Below are 17,822 nucleotides of genomic sequence, written 5' to 3' on the forward strand. Positions count from 1 at the left end.
TGTTCCATTGTTTAAAAGGGGTTCTAAGAGAAAACCTAGCAATTATCAGCCTGTGAGTTTGACGTCAGTGGTGGGTAAATTGATGGAAAGTATTCTTAGAGATGGTATATATAATTATCTGGATAGACAGGATCTGATTAGGAGCAGTCAACATGGATTTGTGCGTGGAAGGTCATGTTTGACTAATCTTATTGAATTTTTTTGAAGAGGTTACTAGGAAAGTTGATGAGGGTAAAGCGGTGGATGTTGTCTATATGGACTTCAGTAAGGCCTTTGACAAGGTTCCACACGAAAGGTTAGTTAGGAAGGTTCAATTGTTAGGTATTAATATTGAAGTAGTAAAATGGATTCAGCAGTGGCTGGATGGGAGATGCCAGAGAATAGCGGTGGATAACTGTTTGTCAGATTGGAGGCCGGTGACTAGTAGTATGCCTCAGGGATCTGTACTGGGTCCAATGTTGATTGTCATATACATTAATGATCTGGATAATGGGGTGGTAAATTGGATTAGTAAGTATGCAGATGATACTAAGATAGGTGGCGTTGTGGATAATGAAGTAATAGGTTTTCAATGCTTGCAGAGAGATTTAGGCCAGTAAGAAGAGTGGGCTGAAAGATGGCAGATGGAGTTTAATGCTGATAAATGTGAGGTGCTACATTTTGGTAGGACTGATCAAAATAGGGCATACTTGGTAAATGGTAGGGCATTAAAGAATGCAGTAGAACAGAGGGATCTAGGAATAATGGTGCATAGTTCCCTGAAGGTGGAATCTCATGTGGATAGGGTGGTGAAGAAAGCTTTTGCTATGCTGGCCTTTATAAATCAGAGCATTGAGTATAGGAGTTGGGATGTAATGTTGAAATTGTACAAGGCATTGGTAAGGCCAAATTTGGAGTATTGTGTACAGTTCTGGTCACCGAATTATAGGAAAGATGTCAACAAAATAGAGAGAGTACAGAGAAGATTTACTGGAATGTTACCTGGGTTTCATCACCTAAGTTACAGTGTGACGAGAATACACATAAAATTAAGATGTTTGCTGGCCTAGGTTAGCATCAGTGACATCAGCAAGTGGTCTGCCACCTGCCCTCAGGGGAAGGAGAGATAAGGAACAATGGAGCAGCGTCTGGAGATGTGTAATGAAGGGACGTGGGAGAGAGAACTGTCTGGAGCGGCTCCCCCTTTGAACCCTGAACTGTTTGAAGTGATGGACAGGCGATACCCCAGCAGGGGATAAAAAGGGGCCGGTTCGCTAAGGCGACACACACGCCACCCGAGGTAACGAGACCCTGGAAGCGGTGCGCCTCTCACGAGTCGGTGGGAAGTACCACACAACGGCCAGGGTGGAAAGGTACGATCAGCGGGAACCCGGTGTGTGTCCGCCCTTGCCTGGGTGCCGGGTTCACTGCAGAGGATCGACCACATCTGGAGGAGGGGTCACAGTCGGTGACCTCAGGTGACATCACCAAGGACCTGCCCAAAAGTTGCTTGTCAGCCATATCGCCGGTCTGTGAGTGAAGCCGTGACTGAATGATCAGTTGTTCCTGTTCTCTCTCTCTCTCCCACCACGTTGTCCATCGCCATGGCAACGATTACTGTGACCTGAACTACTAAACTGGACTGAACTTTGAGTCACTTTGAAATTTGGTCATTTACCCCTAGACAACGATAGAGCTTGATTGATGCTGTTATCTTAATTCTGTGCACATGTGTGTTTATCATTGCTGAACTGTTGCATTTATTATCCTTTCGATTACTGTGTTGCTTATTTCTTTAATAAAACTTTCTTAGTTCTAGTACTCCAGACTCCAACTGAGTGATCCATTTCTGCTGGTTTGGCAACCCAGTTATGGGGTACGTAACATAAGTGGGGTTCTCGTCCGCGATTTTGAACGCTAAATTTGGGACGGAGTAAATTGATTGGGTTAAAATTCCCGAAAGAAAGAAAAGACAAACAGCAGAAATGGAGGCTGAGGAATTTATAAAGGCGCCGACCTTGGAGGCATTAGAGGATGCCAGGAAATCGGAATTGATAGCTGTGGCCAAACGGTTGAATCTTGCTAAGGTGAAGTCAACAATGAGGAGAGAGGAGATACACAGAGCTATTGTAGAGCACTATGTATCTAAAGGTGTGTTTCCCCAAGGTGAGCTGGGGGTGGTGTCTATTGAAAAACCTGCTGGAGACGCGGTACAGGTACAGCTTGAAAAACTGAGACTCGAGCACGAGTTCTGGGTACGGCAGTTAGAACAGGAAGAGGAAGAGAGGGACAGACAGTTGGAGAGAGAAGAGAAAGAGAGGGACAGACAGTTGGAGAGAGAGGAGAAACAGAGGGAAAGGGAATTTGAGCTGGAGAAGTTAAAGATAAGGGCCGAGCAGGGGCTCATGCCGAACCAAGCTGGAGGGTTCCGGGCGACCCAGGAGGTTAGGCTGGTTCCCCCATTTGACGATACCGACGTGGATCGGTACTTTCTCCACTTCGAAAAAGTGGCTATAAGTCAGGACTGGCCAAAGGATAAGTGGGTTGTCTTACTTCAGAGTGTACTGAAAGGGAAAGCCCAACAAGCTCACTCAGCTTTGTCCGCGGAAGATGCCCAGAGGTATGAGGTGGTGAAAGAGGCCATCCTCAGGATTTATGAGTTGGTCCCGGAGGCATACCGGCAGAGGTTCCGGAATGCGAGGAAACAGTGGGACCGCACGTATTTGGAGTTTGCCCGTGAGATGCAGACATATTGTGAGCGTTGGTGCGCCTCGAAGGGGGTAGAGGGGGATTATGACAGACTGCTACAACTGATCCTGATTGAGCAGTTTAAAGGTTGTGTCCCTGAGGGTATGAGACCCTACCTCGATGAGAAAGAGGCAGCCACGTTAGCCGCAACTGCTAAGTTAGCGGATGAGTATGCGTTGACGCATAAAATGAAGTTTGCCCCGAGTAAAGGCTACCAGAAGGGTAGTCAGGACGGCGGGGAGAGTCTGCCAGAAAAGTCAGAAAGTAAGCCGGGGACTAGTGAAAAGGATAAGGTAGACCGGAAATAGTCTGGTAGGAAGTCTCCTGGGGTCGTCTGTTATAATTGTGGGAAAGCCGGACACTTTGCGTCCAGGTGCTTTGCCCCAAAGAAGGAGGCGGGAAACGGAAAAACGGCAATGTTGAATGGCTGTATCGAGCTGTTAAGCGAACCGCTAGGGAAGGACAGGTCTGAAAAAGTCCAGGAAGGGCGCGAGAGGTTTATCTCGGCCGGGTTGGCGTCAGTGAAGGAGGGGTTAAAACCAGTTCCAGTGCGGATCTGGAGAGACACGGGAGCGTGTCAGTCACTAATACTGAAGAGCGTATTAGAGTTTAGCTCAGAGACCCAGACTGGGGAGGTAGAGGTCAAAGGTGTTGGGGAAGGGACAGAGCCAGTCCCTTTGCACCAGATACACTTACAAAGCAACCTGGTCTCTGGACTAGTCACGATCGGGGTGAGGTCTGAATTACCGATGAAAGACGTGGAAGTCTTGCTCGGTAATGACATCGCCGGAGGAATCATGTTCCCAGTCGTGAGATTGACAAGTCAGCCTGCCAGCATTGAGGCCCCGCCCATGGACTCACAGGTTCATCACAGGACCGCGATAGTGAATTTAGCTGAAACGTTTCTGCCAACCTTGTATGAGACGGGGTGTAGTGAGACAAGAGGTAGTGAGGGAGCTGGGACGGACGTAGCAGTAGCCAGGAAAGAATTTGTGCAGACGCAGGAGCGAGACGAGGGGCTGATGGTTTTGGCAGAGACAGCTCTCTCTGACACAGCTTTAACAAGGGAACTAGTAGACTATTGTGTGGAGGAGGAAGTGCTAAGGGAAAAAGGGAAATCAAGGACAGTACCCGCAGATGAGGAATGGGGGGTGGTGCAAAAGCGTTATGGGGATGAGGTTTTTAACATGGCCCACGAGGTACCCCCCGGTGGACATTTTGCGGTGCTGGAGGAAACAGTTGGTGGAATCATGAAAGAGATTTACCGGCTGCCCAGGGGGAAAAATGTTATTGATCATGACCGACGCGAACTGAGACGGTCACCGGCTTTTGATATGCTAACAAACCTAGTCGGTGTTAGCGTGGAAATCAATGAAGCTAGGGGCCCCCTGATAAGAGGAAAAAACCATTTTGAACAGATTAGTATGGGATCGATCAGATGGGAGAAGGCTATTGTTTTGGCCAGGTCTACTGATAAGGTCTCTCCTTTAATCCCCGAACAAAGCGAATCTTTAGAAGAAGTAATTAAACGACTCGCACCCGTGTGTTTGATTGTCCCGAGGCAATGCAAAGAACTGGGACATTGGGTGATGTCTGTTACAATAGGTCAGCCTAGCAAACAACACGCATATATAATGAGTAATTCAGTGACTAAAGGGCTGATGAACACAGAGGTGTGTATTGGCAATTTAATACGGCTGTCTGAAGCCAGCTTGATAGTGAACCTTGAAAAAAATGAATTCGGCCACACTTACCTGGGAACTGTGGTGACACAGGGGCAGCTGGCAGTGATGCAAGCTACAGTGCAGGCTATCGCTGACCTCCCAACCCCGACAGACAAGAGGGCCCTCAGAAGGCTCTTGGAGATGGTGGGGTACTGCAGGAAGTTTTACAATAACTCTGCGGTCAATACCCGTCCCCCTCCTACTAAGCCCTTGCGAGAGAAAACTGAGTCGGAATGGGACGACCCTTGTTATTGTGGTCCGGGACAAAACCAAATGAGAGGTTACATTGGTCGCAATTCATCAGTGTTTTTGGCCACTATGAAGTTTGCTGAGTTGGAGCCTGGTCTAAGGGATTATTAATAACATGTGTAAAAGGAACAGAAAATGTGATGACTGTCTGTCAAGGTGTTGACAGCTTCAAACTCGCTGTGTTAGCCAAATAGCTGATAAAGATGTATATTTGTGTATGTATCAAATAATGTATTCATGTTTGTAATTTTTACCTCCCGGTAAAAATCCTTAAAGGGGGGAAGTGTGACGAGAATACACATAAAATTAAGATGTTTGCTGGCCTAGGTTAGCATCAGTGACATCAGCAAGTGGTCTGCCACCTGCCCTCAGGGGAAGGAGAGATAAGGAACAATGGAGCAGCGTCTGGAGATGTGTAATGAAGGGACGTGGGAGAGAGAGCTGTCTGGAGCGGCTCCCCCTTTGAACCCTGAACTGTTTGAAGTGATCGACAGGCGATACCCCAGCAGGGGGATAAAAAGGGACCGGCTCGCTAAGGCGACACACACACGAGGTAACGAGACCCTGGAAGCGGTGCGCCTCTCACGAGTTGGTGGGAAGTACCAGACAACGGCCAGGGTGGAAAGGTACGATCAGCGGGAACCCGGTGTGTGTCCGCCCTTGCCTGGGTGCTGGGTTCACTGCAGAGGATCGACCGCATCTGGAGGAGGGGTCACAGTCGGTGACCTCAGGTGACATCACCAAGGACCTGCCCAAAAGTTGCTTGTGAGCCATATCGTCGGTCTGTGAGTGAAGCCGTGTCTGAATGATCAGTTGTTCCTGTTCTCTCTCTCTCTCCCCCCACGTTGTCCATCGCCATGGCAACGATTACTGTGACCTGAACTACTAAACTGGACTGAACTTTGAGTCACTTTGAAATTTGATCATTTACCCCTAGACAACGATAGAGCTTGATTGATGCTGTTATCTTAATTCTGTGCACATGTGTGTTTATCATTGCTGAACTGTTGCATTTATTATCCTTTTGATTACTGTGTTGCTTATTTCTTTAATAAAACTTTCTTAGTTCTAGTACTCCAGACTCCAACTAGTGATCCATTTCTGCTGGTTTGGCAACCCAGTTACGGGGTACGTAACACAGAGAAAGGTTGAACAAGTTGGGTCTTTATTCTTTGGACTGTAGAAGGTTGAGGGGGGGACTTGATAGAGGTATTTAAAATTATTAGGGAGATAGAGTTGACGTGGATAGGCTTTTTCCGTCGAGAGTAGGGGAGATTCAAACAAGAAGACATGAGATGAGAGTTAAAGGGCAAAAGTTTAGGGGTGACATGAGGGGGAACTTCTTTACTCGGAGAGTGGTAGCTGTGTGGAACGAGCTTCCAGCAGGAGTGGTTGAGGCAGGTTCGATATTGTCATTTAAAGTTAAATTGGATAGCTATATGGACAGGAAAGGAATGGAGGGTTATGGGCTGAGTGCAGGTCGGTGGGACTAGGTGAGAATAAGCGTTCGGCACGGACTAGAAGGGCCGAGATGGCCTGTTTCCGTGCTGTAATTGTTATATGGTTATATGGAAAGCTACTTGTTGCCCAGGACAAAGGTGTTTGATATCATTATGTACCCAGAGAGAATGGGTCAAAACATGTTCTCACGGGTAGAAAGGTCCAGAACAAGAGGAGGTAGAACAAGCAACACACACAAAATGCTGGAGGAACTCAGCAGGCCAGGCAGCATCTATAGAAAAGAGTACTAATGCCGAGTTCCTCCAGCATTTTGTGTGTGTTGCTTGGATTTCCAGCATCTGCAGATTTCCTCTTGTTTGTGACTGGAGGTGGAACAAAGGTGATTTTCTTAACAGCTGATGTAAAAGATTTTGTTCCCTTTCTCCGAGTTCCCAATCCTTGCATTTAGACAGCTGGAGCTCAGCTCTGTCTGAGAGATCCATCGGTTCCCATTCCCTCATCAGCCGGAAGCTCCCCGGCGCCCGTGTACGGATCGTGGGGCTGAGAGAGAGGGACGAGAGCAGGACTGTCCCGGGATTGCGAGACCAAAGGCACAGCAATTGTCCCGAAGTCTGTTTTGAAAACCCCGCCCGCAAATCATCTCTTACCTGGTGGCGACTTTCCCAGGCCCACTGAATACTGCACGCATGCGCAATATTTCGAGAACTTTCGCAGCCCTGACGCCTGCGCATTTTGATCGTTGCCTCGGCGACGGCGTCAATTGTTGCGCATAGCTTTCTGGGTAATCATGGTGCCATTAAATGTTCCTGCAGGCTCCGGTTCTATTGACGTACCTCAGTTTTTTTTGTGTAGGAAACTCAGCAGCTGTTTTAACGCAGAAACCAGCTCCCATAAAAAAATTGCTTAATATCAACAGGTATTCCGCGTAACTAATGCCGAAGTACAACCCTCTTACAAATGCAGATGTGAAACACAAGAGATTTTGCAGTTGCTGGAAATACAGAGACACACACACACACACACACACACACACACACACACACAATCCTGGAGCAACTCTGCACTTCAGGCAGCAACTAAGCAGTGGAGTACACTGTCCATGCTGAAGGGGCTCTGCCTAAACTTTGTCTATTTATTCCTCTCCACATTTGCTGCCAGATCTGTTGATTTCCACCAGTAATTTGCAGAAATTAACCACCATTTTTTCATTCAACCAGTTTCCAAATGTTTCTGATCTTTCATTGGTAGCCATATCCTGCTGGACTGATTTCTCCTCCTCCTCATAAACTCTAGACCCCATCTTTCTCTGGAGCCCCAAAGCCCTGACTCAGGCTGGCAACTCTGGTTTCTGAATACGCTCCATCGAAAATTCATTCGCTAGTCTGCCGTCAGACTTTAGAGGCGCATTGCAACAACCCAGCTGTCTGAGGCACAGTCCTTTGAAATTAGTGCAAATGACCCAAAACGTAGAAAAGAGCGGAGAAGGAGATTAAACACCTTCGTCCGGAGCCCTGGGGAACGTCAAAATCACAGTGAGCTCATCGTTTTATTCAGCCTGGAGAAAATCATGCAGGAAATTCATGCAAGTGTGTAAGATGATGAAAGCCATCGGTTGTGTGGATAGCCAGAGGCTTTTTCCCAGGGCTGAAACAGCTAACACGAAGGGGCAGAGGTTTAAGCTGCTTGGAAGTAGGTACAAAGGAGGTATCAGAGCTAAGTTTTTTAAACAAAGAGTGGTGTGTCTGTGGAATGCACTGCCAGCGATGCTGGTAGAGGCGGATATAATTGCAAGGGGGTTTCGACTTTTATATTACTGCGGAGGCTAATTAAAATGGCGTCTTTGTTATGTTAATCTGGGGAATGCGGCTTTGTTGATTTAAACGCTGAGAAAGTTTGCGCTAACAGCTTGTTTTGGTTTAGAGTGTGATAAGAAATGTATCTTTACCCAATTGGGATAGTTGTTACGTTTTTGATTTATTTGAAGATACTGTATGCGCGGGGTTTTGGGGCGAAGGCGGGAGAGCGAGACAGAGGATGGACGAAGTGCTGTGATGTCCGCTAACGGGGTCGGACCCGAGGAGGGCGTTCGGCGAGGAGACGGAGACGGAGACGGAGACGGAGACGGACTAAGGTGGCGCGTCTGGTCGACCACCGTTGTTGGTCCCAGGCGGCCGGTCGAGGTGGTCCGAGGGGAGTCGGAGGAGAGACGAGGAGGACGGTGGACGTGCTGAAAGGCTCCGGTCGATCACTTCGGGTGGTAGCGAGCCGTGAGTCGACAGGATCCGGGTGGTCGTCAGGAATCGATTGAGCTCCAAACGTTGCGCGCGAAGAACTTGGACTTTGATAAGTCTTGGCGCCTTTTTTTTTCATTACTTCCCTTTCTGTATCGAATTTATATTAATGTCATAGAATTAGTAATATCTATAAAGTGTACTTGTTAAAATTTACTGGGTGTGCTGGCTGATGATTGATGTTTGGGCTTGATTCGGGCGGGAACCGACCCTGTGGGGAGTGTTGAGGCAGATGCTGGGTGGGATTTCTCCTAGACATATTCGAGCCAATATAACTGAACGTTACACAATCGTTTACTTTTTAAGAAACTCTTAGATAGGTACATGGAGCTTAGAAAAATAGACGGCTATATGGTAGGGTAATTCTAGGCGTTTTCTAGAGTAGGTTATATGGTCGGCACAACATTGTGGGTCAAAGGGTCTGTAATGTTCTATGGATTTCTATGATTCTATGAAAGTCAAGGGAAGTCTCTTCTCCCACGGAGTGGTGACTAGTTGCAACAGGGAAGTGAGAGGTGAACGGTCGGGATAGATTTGAAAATACTGAACAGAAACATAGCCAGGGACCAGATGGGCCGAGTGGCCTCTCCAATGCACATTGTGAGTGTGATAGAGACAGTAAGTACCTGAGACACGGGATTTGTACAGAACTGATTTATCTTTCACAGATCCAAAATATTAAACACCAGTGTAGGTTTAGGCTAACATCAGCAGAACAGACGCTCAGTGACCAGGGTTCAGTCCTGGGTGCGATGAGCAGCCACAAGAACTGCAGATTCTGTCAGTAATAGTCCCTCATGAACCTGCAGCTGCCTCCACTCACCATGATGGTTAAACATTTAACTCAGAGCTGATTTGAACTTCCTCCCTGATGTGAAGTTGCTGGTGTTGCCGCAGCGGGGATGATTAAGTAAAACTATTTGCTCACTCCGAACAGAAATGTGGTCTCTATTTATTGTGAGCTCATTGGAGCATCGGGTTAACTGAATGAGCCTCTTTGCACACGGAGCAGGTGAACGGCCGCTTCCTAGTGCGAAGCTATTGGTGTATCTGCGATGGCCAACTGAATCCCTTCCAAAATGAGAGCCAGTGAATGACATCTCACTGCTATCATGCGTAAATTTGGCCACAGGGCCATCAACACTCATCCGATGCACTGACATAGAACGTAAACAGAAACGTTGCCAACACAGACCCCTGCAGACCTCTGGGGTAGTAATCTCAGGATTGCTGCCTGCGCCACGTGCCAGCGATGAAGGAATAGCGTGATCAGGCGTATTAATGTGTGGCTGAGAGACTTGTGTAGGGGGCAGGGCTTCAGATTCCTGGATCACTGGGGCCTCTTCCAGGGGAGGCATGACCGGTACCAAAAGGACGGGTTACTCCTGAACACAAAGGGGTCCAATATCATAGCAGGAACATTTAATAAAGCTGTTAGTGAGCGTTTAAACTAATATGGCAGGGAGATGGGAACCAGGGTGATTGGGCTGAGGAAGGAGAAAACAGAAATAAATCAAAGATAGTCATAGTCATACTTTATTGATCCCAGGGGGAAATTGGTTTTTGTTACAGTTGTACCATAAATAATAAATAGTAATAGAACCATAAATAGTCAAATAGTAATATGTAAAATTATGTCAGTAAATTATGAAATAAGTCCAGGACCAGCCTATTGGCTCAGGGTTTCTGACCCTCCAAGGGAGGAGTTGTAAAGTTTGATGGCCACAGGCAGGAATGACTTCCTATGATGCTCTGTGCTGCATCTTGGACAAATGAGTCTCTGGCTGAATGTACTCCTGTGCCCACCCAGTACATTATGTAGTGGATGGGAGACATTGTCCAAGATGGCATGCAACTTAGACAGCATCCTCTTTTCAGACACCACCGTCAGAGAGTTCAGTTCCATCCCCACAACATCACTGGCCTTACGAATACGTTTGTTGATTCTGTTGGTGTCTGCCACCCTCAGCCTGCTGCCCCAGCACACAACAGCAAACATAATAGTACTGGCCACCACAGACTCGCAGAACATCCTCAGCATCGTCCGGCAGATGTTAAAGGACCTCAGTCTCCTCAGGAAATAGACACGGCTCTGACCCTTCTTCTAGACAGCCTCAGTGTTCTTTGACCAGTCCAGTTTATTGTCAATTCGTATCCCCAGGTATTTGTAATCCTCCACCATGTCCACACTGACCCCCTGGATGGAAACGGGGTCACCGGTACCTTAACTCTCCTCAGGTCTACCACCAGTTCCTTAGTCTTTTTCATATTAAGCTGCAGATAATTCTGCTCACACCATGTGACAAAGTTTCCTACAGTAGCCTTGTACTCAGCCTCATCTCCCTTGCTGATGCATCCAACTATGGCAGAGTCATCAGAAAACTTCTGAAGATGACAAGACTCTGTGCAGTAGTTGAAGTCCGAGGTGTAAATGGTGAAGAGAAAGGGAGACAAGGCAGTCCCCTGTGGAGCCCCAGTGCTGCTGATCACTCTGTCGGACACACAGTGTTGCAAGCACACGTACTGTGGTCTGCCAGTCAGGTAATCAAGAATCCATGACACCAGGGGAGCATCCACCTGCATCGCTGTCAGCTTTTCCCCCAGCAGAGCAGGGCGGATGGTGTTGAACGCACTGGAGAAGTCAAAAAACATGACCCTCACAATGCTCGCTGGCTTGTCCAGGTGGGCATAGACACAGTTCAGCAGGTAGACAATGGCATCCTCAACTCCTAGTCGGGGCTGGTAGGCGAACTGGAGGGGATCTAAGTGTGGCCTGACCATAGGCCGGAGCAGCTCCAGAACAAGTCTCTCCAGGGTCTTCATGATGTGGGAGGTCAATGCCACCGGTCTGTAGTCATTGAGGCCGCTGGGGCGCGGCATCTTCGGCACAGGGACGAGGCAGGACGTCTTCCACAGTACAGGAACCCTCCAGAGCCTCAGGCTCAGGTTGAATACATGGTGAAGTACTCCACATAGCTGAGGGGCACAGGCTTTGAGCACCCTGGTGCTGACACTATCCGGTCCTGCAGCCTTGCTTAGGTTGAGATAGCATGCAGCAGAGATTATAGAAAGAACAAGCAGGAGATAAAGCTTAATCAAAGCCAGTGGCATGAGTTACAGGACAATAGAGTCGTGATGCCATTAAAATATAAAGCAACAAATACTGGCCTGAGAGTGTGGTATCTGAATGCATGCAGCATAAGGAATAAAACAGACGATCTTGAAATTCAGCTACAGATTGGCAAATATGACGTTGTGGCCATTTGTGAAACTTGGCTAAAGAATGGCTGTCATTGGGAGCTGAACATCCAATGATACAAGGTGCATCAGAAAGATAGGTTAGTCGCCAAATGAAGTCATGTGGCCCTGTGTACAAGAAATAATATTAAATCGTTGGAAAGAGATGACATAGAATTGGAAGGAGTAGAGTCTCAATGGGTTGAATTAAGAAATGGCAAGTGTAAAAGGACCCTAATGGCAGTTGTATGCAGGCCTACAAACAGCAGCTGGGATGTGGATTGCAAATTTAACAAGAAATAGAAAAGGCGTGTCAGAAAGGCAATGTCATGATAATCGTTGTGGATTTTAACAAGAAAGTGGATTTGGGAAAACCAGGTCAGTACTGGACCTCAAGAGAGAGAATTTTTTGAATGTCTAGAGGATAGCTTTTTAGAATAGCCTGTTGCTGAGTCTACTAGGAGATCAGCTGTGTTGGATTCAGTGTTGAGCAATGATCCAGAGGTGATAAGAGAGCTTAAGGTTAAGGAACCCCTTGGGAACAGTGATCACAATATGATCGAGTTCACACTGAAATCTGAAAGGGAAAAAGAAAATCCAATACGTCGGTATTTCAGTGGAATAAAGGAAATTACAATGGTATGAGAGGAGAACTGGCCGAAGATGACTGGAAAGGGACTTTTGCAGGAAGGACAGCAGAGCAGCAATGACTGGAGTTTCTGCGAAAAATGAGGCAAGTGCAGGACAGATTTTTTTTTCCAAATAATAAGAAATTTTCAAAGAGAAGAAGGACACTACGGTGGCTGACAAGTGAAGTCAGAGCCAAAGTAAAAGCAAAAGAGAGGGCATACAAGGAAGCCACAGCTAGATAGAGGATTGGGGAGCTTTTAAAAACTTGCAGAAGAAATCCAGGAAGGTCCTTTGGAAGGAAAAGATGAATTATGAGAGGAAATAGGTGACTAATATCAAAGAAGATACTGAAAGCTTTTTTAAGTATATAAAGGGTAAAAGAGATTCAAAGGTAGAAATAGAACCAATACAAAATGACTCTGGAAATATTGTAATGATAGATGCAGAGAGGGCAGTGGAACTGAATGAGTATTTTGCATCAGTCTTCACAGTTGAAGACGTCTGCAGTATATCAGACAATCAAGAGTGTCAGGGAAGTGAAGTTTGTGCAGTGAAAATTACAACTAAGAATGTGCTCAGGAAGCTTAATGGTCTGAGTGTGGATAAATCTCCAGGACCTGATAAAATGCACCCATTGGGTTCTGAAGGAAGTAGCTGGAGTTATTGCAGAGGCATTAACGATGATCTTTCAAGAATTGATAAATTCTGGGATTGCAGCAGATGACTGGAAAATTGGAAATGTTACCCCGCTATTTCAGAAGGGTCGGCGGCAGCAGAAAGGAAACTGTAGACCTGTTAGCTTGTCAGCAGTGGTTGGGAAGTTGTTGGAATTGATTGTTGAGGATGAGATTATGTAATACTGGGAGGCACATGACAAGATAGGCTAAAGCCAGCATGGTTTCCTGAAAGGAAAATCCTGCCTGACAAACCAACTGCAATTCTTTGAGAAAATGACAAGCAGGGTAGACAAAGGAGATGCAGTAAACGTGGTGTACTTGGTTTTTCAGAAGGCCTTTGACAAGGTGTCACACATGACCCTGCTTAGCAAGATAAGAGCCCATGGAATTATAGGGAAGTTACTAGCGTGGGTGGAGCATTGGCTGGTTGGTAGAAAACAGAGAGTGGAAATAAGGGGATCCTATTCTGGCTGGCTGCCGGTTACCAGTGGAGTTCCACAGGGATCAGTGTTAGGACCATTACTTTTTAAGATGTATGTCTATGATTTGCACGGTATTAAACGATTTGTGGCTAAATTTGCCGATGATACAAAGATAGGTGGAGGAGCGGGTAGTGTTGAGCAAAAAGTGAGCCTGCAGAGAGACTTAGATAGTTTAGGGGAATGGGCAAAGAAGTGGCCAATGAAATGCAAAGTTGGAAAGTGTATGGACATGCACTTTGGTGGAAAAACAAAAAGGCCAGACTATTATTTAGATGGGGAGAGAATTCAAAATGCAGAGATGCAAATGGACTTGTGCAGGATAAGGATAAGGAGTCCTTGTGCAGGATTCGGAGAAGGAAGTCTGAGAATCGGAGCGGGAGTGTGGAGGAAGCCATTTTTAAATTTTTCGGGTTTTTTTCCCATCGGCATTCAGAGAGGCGGAACTGCGCAGGCGCGTGACGACGGGCAGTGAAGCGCGGAAGATTTAAAAGGAACACAGCCTTATACAACGGGCAACGTAGTTTGCGGGCGGCGGAGTGAGCCTGGAGCAGAGTGAAGGCTTAAGGGCTTCGGCTCAATGGGCTTAAGCGGAAAAGGGCGAGGCGAGGAAGGTTTGGTATTCATTTTTTGTTGTTATTTGAGGAGAGGGGGAAGTATGAGTGTGAGGGCAGTTTGTTGTTCTCAGTGCCGGATGTGGGAGGTCCTGGAGTCTCCCAGCCTTCCAGCCTCCCAGACGTCCACATCTGCGCCAGGTGCGCCGAGATGCAGCTCCTAAGAGACCGCGTTAGGGAACTGGAGCAGCAGCTCGAAGAACTTCGTCTGGTCAGGGAGAGTGAGGAGTTGATTGAGAGGAGTTACAGGCAGGTGGTCACACCGGGGCCACGGGAGGCAGACCAGTGGGTCACGGTTAGGAGGGGGAAGGGGAAGAGTCAGGTAATAGAGAATACCCCGGTGGCTGTGCCCCTTAACAATAGGTACTCCTGTTTGAGTATTGTTGAGGGGGGGACAGCTTACCTGGGGGAAGCGACAGTGGCCGTGCCTCCGGCACAGAGTCCGGCCCTGTATCTCAGAAGGGTAGGGAAAGGAAGAGGAGGGCAGTAGTAATAGGGGACTCGATAGCAAGGGGGTCAGATAGGCGATTCTCTGGACGCAGTCCAGAGACCCGGATGGTAGCTTGTCTCCCTGGTGCCAGGGTCCGGGATATTTCTGATCGCGTCCATGATATCCTGAAGTGGGAGGGTGAGGAGCCAGAGTTCGTGGTACATATAGTTGCCAATGACATAGGTAGGAAAAGGGAAGAGGTCCTGACAGGAGAATATAGGGAGTTAGGAAGGGAGTTGAGAAAAAGGACTGCAAAGGTAGTAATCTCGGGATTACTGCCTGTGCTACGCAACAGTGAGAGTAGGAATGCAATGAGGTGGAGGATAAATGCGTGGCTGAGGGATTGGAGCAGGGGGCAGGGATTCAAGTTTTTGGAACATTGGGACCTCTTCTGGTGCAGGTGTGACCTGTACAAAAAGGATGGGTTACACTTGAATCCTAGGGGGACCAATATCCTGGCAGGGAGATTTGCGAGGGCTACGGAGGTGACTTTAAACTAGAATGGTTGAGAGATGGGAATCAAATTAAAGAGACTAGGAGAGAGGAGGTTAGTTCACAATAGGGGGATGGGAAGAAGTGCAGAGAGACAGAGGGGTGTAAAATGAGGGTAGAAGCAAAAAGTAGTAAGGTGAAAAGTAAAAGTGGCAGGCCGGCAAATCCAGGGCAAGCATCAAAAAGGGCCACTTTTCAACATAATTGTATAAGGGCTAAGAGAGTTGTAAAAGCGAGCCTGAAGGCTTTGTGTGTCGATGCAAGGAGCATTTGTAAAAAGGTGGATGAATTAAAAGTGCAATTTGTTATTAATGAATATGATAGAGTTGGGATCACAGAGACATGGCTCCAGGGTGACCAAGGATGCAAGCTCAACATTCAGGGATATTCAATATTCAGGAGGGATAGACATGAAAGAAAATGAGGTGGGTAGCATTGCTGGTGAGAGAGGAGATTAACGCAATAGAAAGGAAGGACATCAGCTGGGAGGATGTGGAATCGAAATGGGTAGAGCTGCATAACACTAAGGGGCAGAAAACGCTGGTGGGAGTTGTGTACAGGCCACCTAACAGTAGTAGTGAGGTTGAGAATGGTATTAAACAGGAGATTCGAAATGCGTGCAATAGAGGAAAAGCAGTTATAATGGGTGACTTCAATCTACATGTAGATTGGGTGAACCAAGTTGGTAAGGGTGCTGAGGAAGAGGATTTCTTGGAATGTATGCAGGATGGTTTTTTGAACCAACATGTCGAGGAACCAACTAGAGAGCAGGCTATTCTAGACTGGGTATTGAGCAATGAGGAAGGGTTAATTAGCAATCTTGTCGTGAGAAGCCCCTAGGGTAAAAGTGACCATAATATGGTGGAATTCTTCATTAAGATGGAGAGTGACATAGTTAATTCAGAAACAAAGGTTCTGAACTTAAAGAAGGGTAATTTTGAAGGTATGAGACGTGAATTAGCTAAGATACACTGGCAAATGACACTGAAAGGGTTCATGGTGGATATGCAATAGCAAGCATTTAAAGATCGCATGGATGAATTACAACAATTGTTCATCCCAGTGTGGCAAAAGAATAAATCACGGAAGGTAGTGCACCCGTGGTTGACAAGGGAAATTAGGGATAGTATCAATTCCAAAGAAGAAGCATACAAATTAGCCAGAAAAAGTGGCTCACCTGAGGACTGGGAGAAATTCGGAATCCAGCAGAGGAAGACAAAGGGCTTAATTAGGAAAGGGAAAAAAGATTTCGAGAGAAAACTGGCAGGGAACATAAAAACTGACTGTAAAAGCTTTTATAGATATGTGAAAAGAGAAGATTAGTTAAGACAAATGTAGGTCCTCTGCAGACAGAGACAGGTGAATTGATTATGAGGAGCAAGGACATGGCAGACCAATTGAATAACTACTTTGGTTCTGACTTCACTAAGGAGGACATAAATAATCTTCCAGAAATAGTAGGGGACAGAGGGTCCAGTGAGATGGAGGAACTGAGGGAAATACACATTAGTAGGGAAGTGGTGTTAGGTAAATTGAAGGGATTAAAAGCAGATAAATCCCCAGGGCCAGACGGTCTGCATCCCAGAGTGCTTAAGGAAGTAGCCCAAGAAATAGTGGATGCATTAGTGATAATTCTTCAAAACTCTTTAGATTCTGGACTAGTTCATGTGGATTGGAGGGTGGCTAATATAACCCCACTTTTTAAAAAAGAGGTGAGAGAGTAACTTAATGCCAAAGTACGATCCACTTACAAATGCAGATATAAAACACGAGATTCTGCAGTTGCTGGAAATACAGAGATGCACACACAAAATGCTGGAGGAACTCTGCAGTTCAGGCAGCAACTAAGCAGAGAAGTACACAGTCTAGGCATTCTGAAGGAGCTCTGCTTAAACGTTGTCTATTTACTCCTCTCCACATTTGTTGCCTGATCTGCTAATTTCATCCATTATTTTGCAGAAATTAATCACATTTTTTTCAATCAATCAGTTTCCAAATGTTTCTGATCTTTCATTTGCAGGCACATCCTGCTGATCTGATTCCTCTTCCTCCTCCTCGTAAACTCTAGACCCCACCTCTTTCCGGAACCCAAAGCCCATGATTGAATGGCGGAGCAGACTCGATGGGCCGAATGGCCTACTTCTGCTCAAATATTTTATGATCTTATGGTCTATTCCACTGATCGACCTGCCAAAGTGCAACCAATATTTCTGGGTATGTGACCCACTCAAATGAGAATTTAGCCTTTTCTATTTTTCTGAGCTTCTCATAAATGTGTACAGTTTAGTTAGAATTTAGTTTAGCTCCAGAATTTCCACACAATTAAGAGTTTATTACACTTTTTATTTTTATTTTTGCACTACTTATATAATTTAATTACTTAATATGTATATTATTGCAATTCACAGTTGTTAAAATCTATTGTTATGAATTAGGTTCTATTGCTGCAGCAGAGACAATGAATGTCATGACATGGGCCGGTGCTGTTAAACCTGATTCTGATATTGGTATGGGAGACCCACCACCGGTCACCTGATCCCGGTTACCGCAGTTCGTAATGCGAGATTGAAGCCCTTTCCATTTATTTGCATTCCTTCGAAATAACAACAGTTAAGTTTCCTTCCGAGCAGCTCAGTCTGTCTAATATTTCCACACAATTAAAATGGGGAATTTGTTTACTCTTATCACGTACTGAGCTACAGTGAAAATCTTGCCTGACGTACCATCCACACAGATCAATATATTACTACA

The 17,822-nt window shown here is 46.3% G+C and overlaps 1 protein-coding gene and 1 long non-coding RNA gene across 4 annotated transcripts in view; one reads left to right on the forward strand and one right to left on the reverse strand.

Moving 5' to 3' along the window:
* The window catches only part of LOC134345917 (oocyte zinc finger protein XlCOF20-like), a 38,161-nt gene extending 31,282 nt beyond the window's left edge, over positions 1-6,879 (reverse strand). Inside the window, exon 1 of one of the 3 annotated variants that reach the window (XM_063047268.1) lies at positions 6,809-6,879. The gene's annotated coding sequence lies outside the window, so the exon portion shown is untranslated. The remainder of the gene's footprint in view (positions 1-6,808) is intronic. The other 2 variants (XM_063047269.1, XM_063047270.1) reach the window with 2 other exon arrangements.
* Positions 6,880-7,551: 672 nt separating this feature from the next.
* LOC134345922 (uncharacterized) overlaps positions 7,552-17,822 on the forward strand; it is a 30,594-nt gene continuing 20,323 nt past the window's right edge. The window contains exon 1 of the long non-coding RNA XR_010017792.1: positions 7,552-7,850. This is a non-coding gene — a long non-coding RNA (uncharacterized LOC134345922). The remainder of the gene's footprint in view (positions 7,851-17,822) is intronic.

This window comes from Mobula hypostoma, chromosome 4 (assembly GCF_963921235.1).
Source record: "Mobula hypostoma chromosome 4, sMobHyp1.1, whole genome shotgun sequence".
NCBI classification, from domain to species: domain Eukaryota; kingdom Metazoa; phylum Chordata; class Chondrichthyes; order Myliobatiformes; family Myliobatidae; genus Mobula; species Mobula hypostoma.